Source organism: Sinohyriopsis cumingii, chromosome 2 (assembly GCF_028554795.1).
Source record: "Sinohyriopsis cumingii isolate HCF-2022 chromosome 2, ASM2855479v2, whole genome shotgun sequence".
In the NCBI taxonomy this organism is placed as follows: Eukaryota; Metazoa; Mollusca; class Bivalvia; order Unionida; family Unionidae; genus Sinohyriopsis; species Sinohyriopsis cumingii.
Window position 1 is genome coordinate 44,972,301 of NC_142962.1, and position 12,367 is coordinate 44,984,667.

Genomic DNA, 12,367 nt, shown 5'->3' on the forward strand with positions numbered 1-12,367 from the left:
CGAATGAATTAATGGATTTCTCGTGAGCTATTGCTACCATCATTGCAGTAACAAGAGGAAGAATGAAAAATGCGTCATACAAATAACTAGAAGCAAAACAACAAGAAAAATTACTACTATTTCTACTACGACTAGTACTATCATGCTGTTAATTATCATCGTTGTCGTCATTATCATCATCTGTTTTGCTTGCTGCTGCTGATAATAATAATAATAATAATAATAATAATAATAATAATAATAATAATAATAATAATAATAATTGTCATTATTATCATCATCATTTAGGAGAAAAAGTATTCCATTTTTGTAATCTCTAAAAATGACAGGACTTTCCAACTATGCAAGGCAACTCACTCATCAAAAGATTTGTATCAACGCATGTACGCCGACAAACATTTGCTATGTTTGGTATGTTGTTGTATTTATTTTTAAAACAATGTGACGCTTCAGATATTGAATTTTCATGTTTGATACAACAGCAACCGTGCTGCATCACGAAAACAATGAATTAATAAACCTTGTCAAAAAACTGGACCCTCACAGTTACTTACCAGTAATGCATAGCCTTGACTGGAGCAGCAGTACATTTCTAGGTTGACCACTTATATATTTATACATATATCTAGAAATCACAAAATTCTCTCTGATTCCATGGATCTGATTAAATATACTGTACAACATCTATTTTGTTTCCGAGACGTAAAATTTAACAATTTAGTTAAATAACTGTGCATGTTAATTTTGTCTTTGTCATCTGTTTGCTCTTGATGAGTTAGAGCGGTCACTAAACTGTACATAAATTTGTTTAGTTATAAATCATACACTTAAATAACTAAAATTTCTTAACTACTAAAAATGTTCGCCATACGGTATTCTACCAGATTAGGGTAATCTGGAACTGTGCGTATAGTTTTTCACACCTCTTTTCATGTAAGTACACTATTACGTTTTATGTCATTCCTGTAGATACAGTATTGTTAAAAACTTGTAAATATTTGTATCACTAAGTAAGCATACACAAATTTGTCTGAGTAATAATCTGAAGATAACATTTGAAGAAACAGTAGCTTTAAAAACGTTTTCAAAATCTGTAGGAGAGCGACCCCACGGTATGTTAAAATTTTCTCATTTATTCCGTTCTAAAAAAATTAAATTTTTATTGTGAAATTTCTACATTGTATGTATATCTTTTAAAAATACCACATATACACATTTAAACAAATACAGAAATCGGCTTTATTTTTTGTATGCTAATAATGTCTACAGTATGCAGTCTTATCCATTGTCCAGTACGGTAACCGCATTCACTGCAATGGATATCTTCTGTATAAAATAATATCATATATATGTAAGGGTTCCGTAAGGGATGTTTTCAACTAAATTTGTTATCAGTTTTAAATTTTAGGATAATGTAAAAAAAATATATATAAAAAATAAATAAGAACCAAAAATCCCTATGTAACTTTGTATGCCTGACCAGAATCAGCTTAACGTAAAACCACAAAAAAAGCTTTAAAACCTCCTAACAATGTGATGAGGACGGATCATCTATCTTTATTTCTTCACGTTCGAAATGTGTAACTATTCAAATAATTTTATGTTGACGACCCATGCCCCTAACCGCCATTTCATTGCAACGGCCTGCTATTATTATTCCGTAATAAATTCAATATTATTTTCAGTATTTGTATTGCAACGAGTACTTGTAAATTGCCCTTCTCCATTAATTGTATTTCTGTCTAAAAGCCATATATGGGAAATAATTCAGACAAAATACACCATTATTAGCATAGTGTCCTAACGTCTTAATGGGTCTGGGGTCAAAAGGATACCTAAGAACAGTGAATCTTTTTCCACAGAAGAGTTTACATCTACTGTAATAAGGAATAAGAACTATGTGACCAAATTAAAACGAAGATTTCATTTACTCACACAGACTCTCTCTCTCTCTCTCTCTCTCTCTCTCTCTCTCTCTCTCTGTGAATGGTTAAGAGACATTGATACATTCGTTTCTTGACGGGGAAATGTCATGAAATATTAACGAGAAAAGATTCGTGGAGTGTTTATTTTTTTTTCATATAAAGATTACTGAAACAAAAATAATCTGCTTAAATGAGATGATAGAACATCGAGTTCATAACAACATTACTGATATGGAAAACTTCCTCAAAGAACCTCTAGAAAATATCTCGATGTGTTCCTTGCTTACTAAGCTCTCTCTAGTTGGCAGCAGAAGATATACAATTTCTTCAAATTTTTATTCGCTGACATCGAGCAGTGGATCAAGATAAAATTTCTTTTTTGAAATCCGTGTAGAGGTAATCAGTTTATCTGCCAAGCAGGGAGTTTAAGAGGTAGGCCCCAATCTACACTACCTTCGTTACAACATACGATAATTACACAGGGAGAGAGCGCAGTCACAACAAATTCTACTTTGGTGGTCTAAAAAGCTTCCCTCCTGTCTTGCTCATGGTTTAGCCCACGCATGCCAAGATTCAGAAGTAACAGTAATTGCAAGAAATGTCACAGAAATCGCTTTCCCAGCAGGGGTCATATTCAAATCTATCTCCAGTTCTCGTAAATATTATATACTAACTACTTCGTCCCAAAATAACGCATTCTTAATGGACTAGGGGAGACAACCGCTGATAACTTAGCCGGCATAATATATCACCAGACAAATGATATCAGAATAATTTTCCACAAGATATTTGTTGCAAATAGTTATTATTAGAGACTAAAAAATGAGAACAAGCACTCCAACATTCGGATTAGGGAATCTGAAAGAATGTTTTTTTTTTTTCTCTTTCTTCTTTTGTTGTAGTAAAGTGTGGCTTCATTCCTTTCCGGAACAGGGATTCTCTCTCTGTCTCTGTCTCTCTCTAGTTATATATATATATATATATATATATATATATATATATATATATATATATATATATATATATATATATATATATATAGAGAGAGAGAGAGAGAGAGAGAGAGAGAGAGAGAGAGAGACATACATACATGCATGCATGATACATACATACATACATACACACACACACACACACATATATACATGCATGCATACATACATACATACATACATACATACATACATACATACATACATACATACAACGAGTTACATTCGTCCATCTGTGCAAGCTTGAGTGAGAAGTTTAAAATGCATAATATAACTTCTCCATATTTTCACTAAGTATAAATAATTTCTCTTGTTATTGCTATTTTATGATAAATTTGCAATTGTTGTTTTGTATTTTAAGGGTTGTTGTTTTTTTTAAAAATTAGTTTTCAATTTTAGATTGCATATCACAAATAGTTGTCTTCCTTATTTTATTCAACATTAATTACTTTGTACATTCTAGTTGTTGGTCCCCATTAATTACTTTGTACATTCTAGTTGTTGGTCCACATTAATTACTTTGTACGTTCTAGTTGTTTGTCCCCATTAATTACTTTGTACATTCTAGTTGTTGGTCCCCAATGCCGAGTCCCAGTCGTTATTCAACCACTTTTTATACATGCTCTGTTGAATACAAGCATATTATCTTCAGTCATATGCATTTCAACAGAAAACAATGGTGTGAAAAACAGCTCAGGATGTTTTTTTTTTATATCAGGATTGTAATTGTCTCCATTTACTCCAATAACATGAGATTATTGTTGGAATGAGAAGCTGTACTCGCTGCATCGGTAAGACAAAGTTAAAATTGCCATAAAAAATATCATTGCAAACATAACAGAGAGTATAAAGATAAAACGATGTTTTGTCCCAATTACCAGATTTTCCCCTAAAGTATCATTTCGAAATGCTCATGAAACAACACGGCGGAGTTTAAATACCACACATATCTTTGTTAATATTTTTAAGAGGTGATCTATAAATCCATACATAAAAATTTATTGAAGAGGCAATTAAAAAGAAGTTAATTAATACTGGATTAAGAAACCACCATCGATTTTTATTTTTAAAAGTAAGTATATATCCCCTTATAATGAAAACTTGAAAATGCCTCTTTATGAAGAGAATCTTAAATTATTAATTTAATTTCTCTCCCCATCTCTCGTTAATGATAAACATAAGTAGCCAATGCACTCTCGAAACATATATTTTGACTTTAATCATAGTTTTTATATAATTGTATTGTCTTTGCATGTGCATATCGATTACTAAAATAGCCAGCCTGTGGAATGTGCAAGTTTCATTGCCCAAATGATGATGTGGGTTTAACTGGCCATTCTAATTATTAGTTACAATTTGAACTGACACTTTTTTATTTGACTAGTGATTCCCAGTAATCGTGACATTTCGAAAAAGAAAAAGGCAAGTAATATTTTGTAAGAATTGTTGTCATAATTTTCGAAAACAAAAACATTTGAGATGTATGCGTTTCTTAGCCTGAAATCCACATTAACATTTATACATATGTTTTGCCCTTTCATAATGCTTGTCCACTTGATTTAAAGAATTACTGTCATTATCTTCGTGACGTTTTTCTAAATAAAGATTATTATTGTTATTATTATTATTATTATTATTGGTGGATTTTGTTTCCATTTTTGTCTGAAGCGTAGGACACGTGTAAAACATACATCTTTTATTTTCAAGGCAAGTTGAACTTTGTAATTTGTGAATGCCAAATGAATAGGAATTTTCAAGCAAAGTTGAGACGTGGATCTTTTCGAAAATATTGATGACAACAAATACAATGACTATGAGCGTAATATGGACAAGTTTTTGATGACAACAAAGACAATCACTATGAATGACCAATGGACAAGTTTCTGTACGTTCCAGAGAAAACAATCCGCTCACTAAGCATATTTTGCTTTATATAAAAAATATAAAAGTGAACTTATTGTTTTCTGTTAACTGCTGTTGTTGCTGCTGTTGTTGATGTAATTATTATTATTATTATTATTATTATTATTATTATTATTATTATTGTTATTATTATTATTATTATTATTATTATCCTTCTCCTCCTCCTCCTCATCATCATCACCACCATTATTATCATCATCGAATGAGCGATCAATGCCGTCGTACATACAATAGTTGTTTTAGGATTCAAAGAGAGTGATATATCGTTTATCAACTGGTAACGTGCATGTATTGATTTTTATGCCGTGTACGTATTTGCTTCAGCAATTTTGTAAATATATGGAAGGATATTGAAAAAATAAGGATTTTGTTTTCATGGTCAAATTTTAAGCTTTAAAGCGACCATTTCCTCGAATCTCTGAGTCTAGTACTTAATATTCTTTAAAAATGTTTCTGGTATTTAATATATTTCAAGCTGGAGGAATGAATTACAGATCAATTAATTTAATAATTTCAATGACTCATTTTTGTGTCCAATTTTCTTTGCGATTTCTTCTAAATGCGGATTTTAATTCTAAACTGCTGATAAAGGTCATGATTTTTTTAAAAATTTTGTCTGATTGCATTGTCATATTCTACACAAATTTATACACATATATTTTTCAAGAACTTTCTGACAGAATAAAGCAATACACAAGATTAAAACGAAAGCGGAAACGAAAATGCTAGAGCTGCAACCGTATAATGTAAGCATGAATACTAATCAATTTGCATGTGAGTGTCAATAAGATGCAAAAGACTGGAAAACCTGGTTTCTTCAAATATTAACCAAAAACGTATCATAGAAACTTCGATATTCTTAATGCATTCTTAAGAATAGAAGCTTACTTTTCTACATCAGAATCTAATATACAAAGTAAAATTGTATATTTCAGCATGTAGCTTTAAGTTGTTAGTATTTAGACAGGAATGGTACAATTTACGTGATGTCTGTGACAGCCATCTTGTATTTATAAATCATATATTCGTCATACTGCCATAATATACAGCTAGTGAATAAATACATAACAATAGTATTGTGTTTGTATTTTTCATATGGACATACATTTATATAATGGTGTTTCCTATTCTATCACTGACTCACTAAGCCTATTTTGTTTTGTATGTAAAATAAAATATAAAAGTGAACTAATTGTTTTCTGAGTGTTCTTTCTTCTCTCTTTCTATGCAATGCTTTTAAGACTCCGTGTGAAAGATTTCTTAGAACAAAGATTATTGTCAGCATTAGAAGTATTTGTACCTCACATGACCTAACTGGAGAAGAAAATATCAAAGTACCATTTTGGATACACTATATAATTGTAGTTCAACATGGTCGAATAGGTATATGACTCCAATGTTCCTTAGGAAAAATACACCGCAAAGTACATCACAATTACATCACAGAAGGAATGATGGCGACCATAACGTTTCGAGCCAATTTGATTTTTGACCATTAAATTAATTATATTTTCCAGGTAGAAAAATCTTACATGTCATTTTTCTGTAGGGCATTATGGGTATGACTGGTATTCGGTTATTATTTGCGAGAGTTTTCATTGATATACTATGACTGGTATCAGGTCATTATTTGCGAGATTTTTCATTGATGTACTATGACTGGCATTAGGTTATTATTTGTAAGAGTTTTCATTTATATTCTATGACTGATATTGGCTTATTATTTGCAAGAGTTTTCATTGGTATACTATGACTGGTATTGGGTTGTTATTTGTAAGAGTTTTCATTTATATTCTATGACTGGTATTAGGTTATTATTTGCAAGAGTTTCATTGACATAAAGGGAAACCTAATTCAAATAGAACATTGTTTTAGCGCTAGATTATTATTTGTAAGAGTTTTCATTGATATACTATGACTGGTATTAGTTTATTATTTGCAAGAGTTTTCATTGATATACTATGACTGGTATTAGTTTATTATTTGCAAGAGTTTTCATTGATATACTATGACTGGTATTAGTTTATTATTTGCAAGAGTTTTCATTGATATACTATGACTGGTATTAGGTTATTATTTGCACGAGTTTTCATTGATATACTATGACTGGTATTAGTTTATTATTTGCAAGAGTTTTCATTGATATACTATGACTGGTATTAGGTTATTATTTGCACGAGTTTTCATTGATATACTATGACTGGTATTAGTTTATTATTTGCAAGAGTTTTCATTGATATACTATGACTGGTATTAGGTTATTATTTGCACGAGTTTTCATTGATATACTATGACTGGTATTAGTTTATTATTTGCAAGAGTTTTCATTGATATACTATGACTGGTATTAGGTTATTATTTGCACGAGTTTTCATTGATATACTATGACTGGTATTAGTTTATTATTTTCAGGAGTTTTCATTGATATACTATGACTGGTATTATGTTATTATTTCCAAGAGTTTTCATTGATATAAAGGGAAAGCTAGTTCAAATAGAACATTGTTTTAGAGCTCGCAGAAAATTTAACCACAATGACTTGTCAAAAATTCCATGTTTGATGTCGGCTGCAGGAAGTCACCAATCTTCCTGAAATTTAGATTCAATTGTGCGGCTAAAAATAAAAATTGGGCTCAAGTGTTGTCAGGGCTTAAAGTTATAAAATGTAATATGGTGAAATACTTTTTGAGAACTGGAGGCAGGTACTTATGTGAGCTTGTTGAGCTAAAGTTAAATATTAGAAATACTTATTTTTAATTGAAATGTTCTAATGACTAATGCTACCTAATAACTTAATTTATTTCATTAAATAAAATATATTAAAAGTAGCAGAAAGTCATCAAATCTTCTAGTAAGCTATACTCTCTCGTCTTTTATAAATTTACATTGTATCCTAGCTTAATGCTGTGTTAAAATGAATAAATAATATAAACTTATATTCTTCGTGATTTCCTTTCCATAAATAGATCCCTTTCTTTGCATTAAATTGAATACACCAACTATTAAAATGCACTTTGCAGGAACATACAATATACAAAAAAATACTTTTAAAACAATATAACACATAAATACAGAATCCGTTGAGAGATGCTTTTTCATGGACAATACGACGTCATGTAATTTGAGATAATTATCCGCGTTTCATGACTTCTGATTCAAAGGCGTTGGCTGACACAGTGAATTGTTTGCTTGTTGTCAGGTGGTTAATGATTACGGAGGTCCCAAATAACATTTTTTTCTTCTATATAACATGACGTCATAATATTACATCGTGATACAACAGTAAGTCAATACAGATTATGTCACAGAATGTATTTATAAGCAATCCAGTATAAACATTTTTTTAAAAGATTTGTTTTATAGGATATTCACGTCACTGAATGTTTTTCAGAAAGCATTTGTTACAATTTATTATTTAACCATAGAGACAAAGCCCATAGCAGAAGAAGAAAAAGAAAAGAAAAAACATGCCCCGGAGAATGTTTGTCTCAAGTAATGGCGCAGATGAATGTCAGTAAAAATTGATGTCGATATACCATTAACTGACTTGAGTCACGTGATATTTGTCTTAAGTCTTACGGGTTAAGGAGCCTACGCAATATTTAAAATGTTCTGGAAACTCGAAAGACGACGTGGGTAGTTGACTAAAATAAAGCAAGTTGGTAGTTGGTGCCGGATTCAGACGATAGCTCTGTGTGAGTGAAGATGGATATATATATATATATATATATATATATATATATATATATATATATATATATATATATATATATATATATATATATATATGCCATAAAACTGCTGGTAAATGTTATTATTATTATCGTCAATTCTGTGTTCTGTGCATCACTCTCTGTCTTGGAAAGGACCATATACGCCAAGCACAAGCAATTTATTAAACGTTATTATACACATACATGTAATTTATTGAACGTTATTATACACGTACATACAATTAATTAAACGGCTCTGAAGTAATGTTAAAGTTATTAAGAACCATTAACTCATTAAACCTTCTGGGAAAATAGAATAATATACTCCCATAATATATTAGACCAGTTTAAAACGTACAAAATTGTAACTTTCCAGAAAAATGTTCTTTAGAGGAACAACTGTCTGTTTGGATTAAATAATTAATACAGTTACAGCGTGTATTACGGTACAAGACCCATGCAGTTGGAATTATGAATATATTTATTAAAATTAAAAATAGTTTACTGCGCTTCTCCAGTATAGGGTTTTATCAATTTATTTTATATCTCAGGGTGCTAACGTCAGTTATAATGATACGATCAAGACAAAAACTAACTAACTAACTAACTAACTAACTAGCCACCTAACTAACTAACATAAGAAAAACTATAAATAAACTAATTCATATATAAATTAATAATAATAATAATAATAATAATAATAATAATAATTAATAATAATAATAATTATAATAATAAAATAATAATAATAATAATTAATAATAATAATAATAAAATCAATTCTCTCAATTAACTAAATTTCGAAATAACTTTAATTTAAAATCGAATCGGATACACATTTTTGTTAATACATGTATTTGGATCCGTATTTGGATAGCTGTGGAACATAATCATGAATCCACGTGATGTATGAAATACGATAATATCGTCATCTCATGAAGACAAAAATTGTATGATACCCGCGCCGGAAATCCACAGCTCCATTAGCTTTCAAAATATTGATCGTAATTTTGCTACCTTTTCTAGGATTTACTCAGTGCTCGTAATCTTACCACACAGAGAGACCTACACACACAAACAGACACCTTACAGACAGACAGACACAAACACACACACGCGCATGCATATATATATATATATATATATATATATATATATATATATATATATATATATATATATATATATATATATATATATATATACATACATACATACATACAGACATACATACATACATACATACACGTCACTTACATAAAGTTCATACATGCATCTGCTGAAAATTAAATATTCTACATTCCTTATGGATTATGATTCGCAATACCAAAATTAAGAAGTCAAAAGGTGAAAAGAAAGGAACGATACGTGAATTTTTAATACAGTCAACACACCCACTCTTTGAAAATGTTCAGATTCTTAATTATCTTCTGTTGAACATCATTATTGAATATCTTCTATTTAACATCATTTGTTATTTATATTAAATTTCATATGAAACTTCCTTGCATTGATATATCAAGCCCTTCATGTAAAATACTCAAAACGACATGCGTTTTTGTGTTCATTCGAAACCTTTTGGTATTGGTATTGTTATGTTTTCTCTGTACTATACATGATCATTGCTAAGATTCTCTCTGTAAAAGTAATATGTGTACCACAATAGGAATGCTTAGTATGACACTCGTGTGTAAAAGTAATATGTGTACCACAATAGGAATGCTTAGTATGACACTCGTGTGTAAAAGTAATATGTGTACCACAATAGGAATGCTTAGTATGACACTCGTGTGTAAATGTAATATGTGTGCTGCATTAGGAATGCCTACTGAGACCAGCGTGTGTAAAAGTAATATGTGTACTACAATAGGAATACATAGTGGGAACCTCGTGTGTAAAAATAATGTGTACTACAATAGGAATGCTTAGTATGACACTCGTGTGTAAATGTAATATGTGTACTGCAATAGGAATGCCTACTGAGACCAGCGTGTGTAAAAGTAATATGTGTACTACAATAGGAATACATAGTGGGAACCTCGTGTGTAAAAATAATATGTGTACTAGAATAGGAATGCTTTGTGGGACCCTCGGGTGTAAAAATAATATGTGTACTGCAATAGGAATGCCTACTGAGACCAGCGGGTGTAAATTTAATATGTGTACTACAATAGGAATACATATTGGGAACCTCGTGTGTAAAAATAATATGTACTACAATAGGAATGCTTAGTGGGACCCTCGGGTGTAAAAATAATATGTGTACTGCAATAGGAATGCCTACTGAGACCAGCGGGTGTAAAAGTAATATGTGTACAGGAATACACAGTGGGACCCTCGTGTGTAAAAATAATAGGTGTACTACAACAGGAATATTGAATGGGTTCATCGAGCGTGAAAGTAACATGTATACTACAGTAACAATAACTTTTTGTCCTCTTCAGCATTTCAGAGAAACAACACATATCAAAACTGCAAAGAGAAATATCAACATGTTTCATTAAAACCAGAAACTCAAATAGGTTATTTTTCAAATATAAAGAAATAAAGAAAAGACTAAATGAGTCAATTTATAAATTTATAAAAGCAAGGAATGGTGAAGGAAAGAACACAAAAATAAGTGGCAGAAAGAAAACGTTTACATATAATAGAACGATTCAAGGTGGGATAGACTCTGCCCCACTGATTGGGATTCTCATTACTTTTAGCATAGCGTAAGAGATGCGAATGACATTTTAAAACAGACATAAACTGAATAATTAGATCAGCTCATTAGATTGTCCCCATATATAACCATTTATATCCATATATAACCATTTTTATCCATATATAACCATCTGTATCCATATATAACCATTTGTATCCATATACAACCATTTGTATCCATATACAACCATTTGTATCCATATATAACCATTTGTATCCATATATAACCATTTGTATCATATACAACCATTTGTATCCATATATAACCATTTGTATCCATATACAACCATTTGTATCCATATATAACCATTTGTATCCATATACAACCATTTGTATCCATATATAACCATTTGTATCCATATATAACCATTTGTATCCATATACAACCATTTGTATCCATATATAACCATTTGTATCCATATACAACCATTTGTATCCATATACAACCATTTGTATCCATATGTAACCATTTGTCCCTATCTATAACGATTTAAAGACGGAAAATCGAGAGGAATGGAGGAAGCTGGTTGTTCGGTCTTGTGCGGTGCCCCAACGGTCTACCAGACTACGTGACTGGTTATGATGATAATGATGATAACGATTTGGAAACTTGCAGGTACATATTCTTGTTTGAAAGTGAAGAGAAGGGGTTATAAAGCTATTTTTCTAACCTCTTTAGAGTTACCATTTGCTCAACAAAATCCTTTATGTGAAGTTTCCCAAAACCGACCCCACCTCTAAAAGATATCCTCTTTTATAATCGCCAACTGGTCAAAATTCGTTTATTTATACGAAGCTTTTTTTAATTATAAAAAAAGTTATTTACAGATAACAAAACAATATCCTGAAGTAAATTTCTCAATAAACGATGTTTATAGACTTACTTAGCAATATTTTTGCTATTTTAAACATAAAGTAAGACATACATTTTGAGCAAATTTTACAAGAGAACTGTAGTATTTTTCAACATTGCGAAACCCGCAAAAGAGGTTCATTCAGTCAGAAGAGTCACATGCGTATCTTCTGCTATATACTTCCAGATTAAAGCTTAACGTCTAGACCTATAAGCTGCCATAAAAAAGAAATTATCTATTATATCTGGTCATTC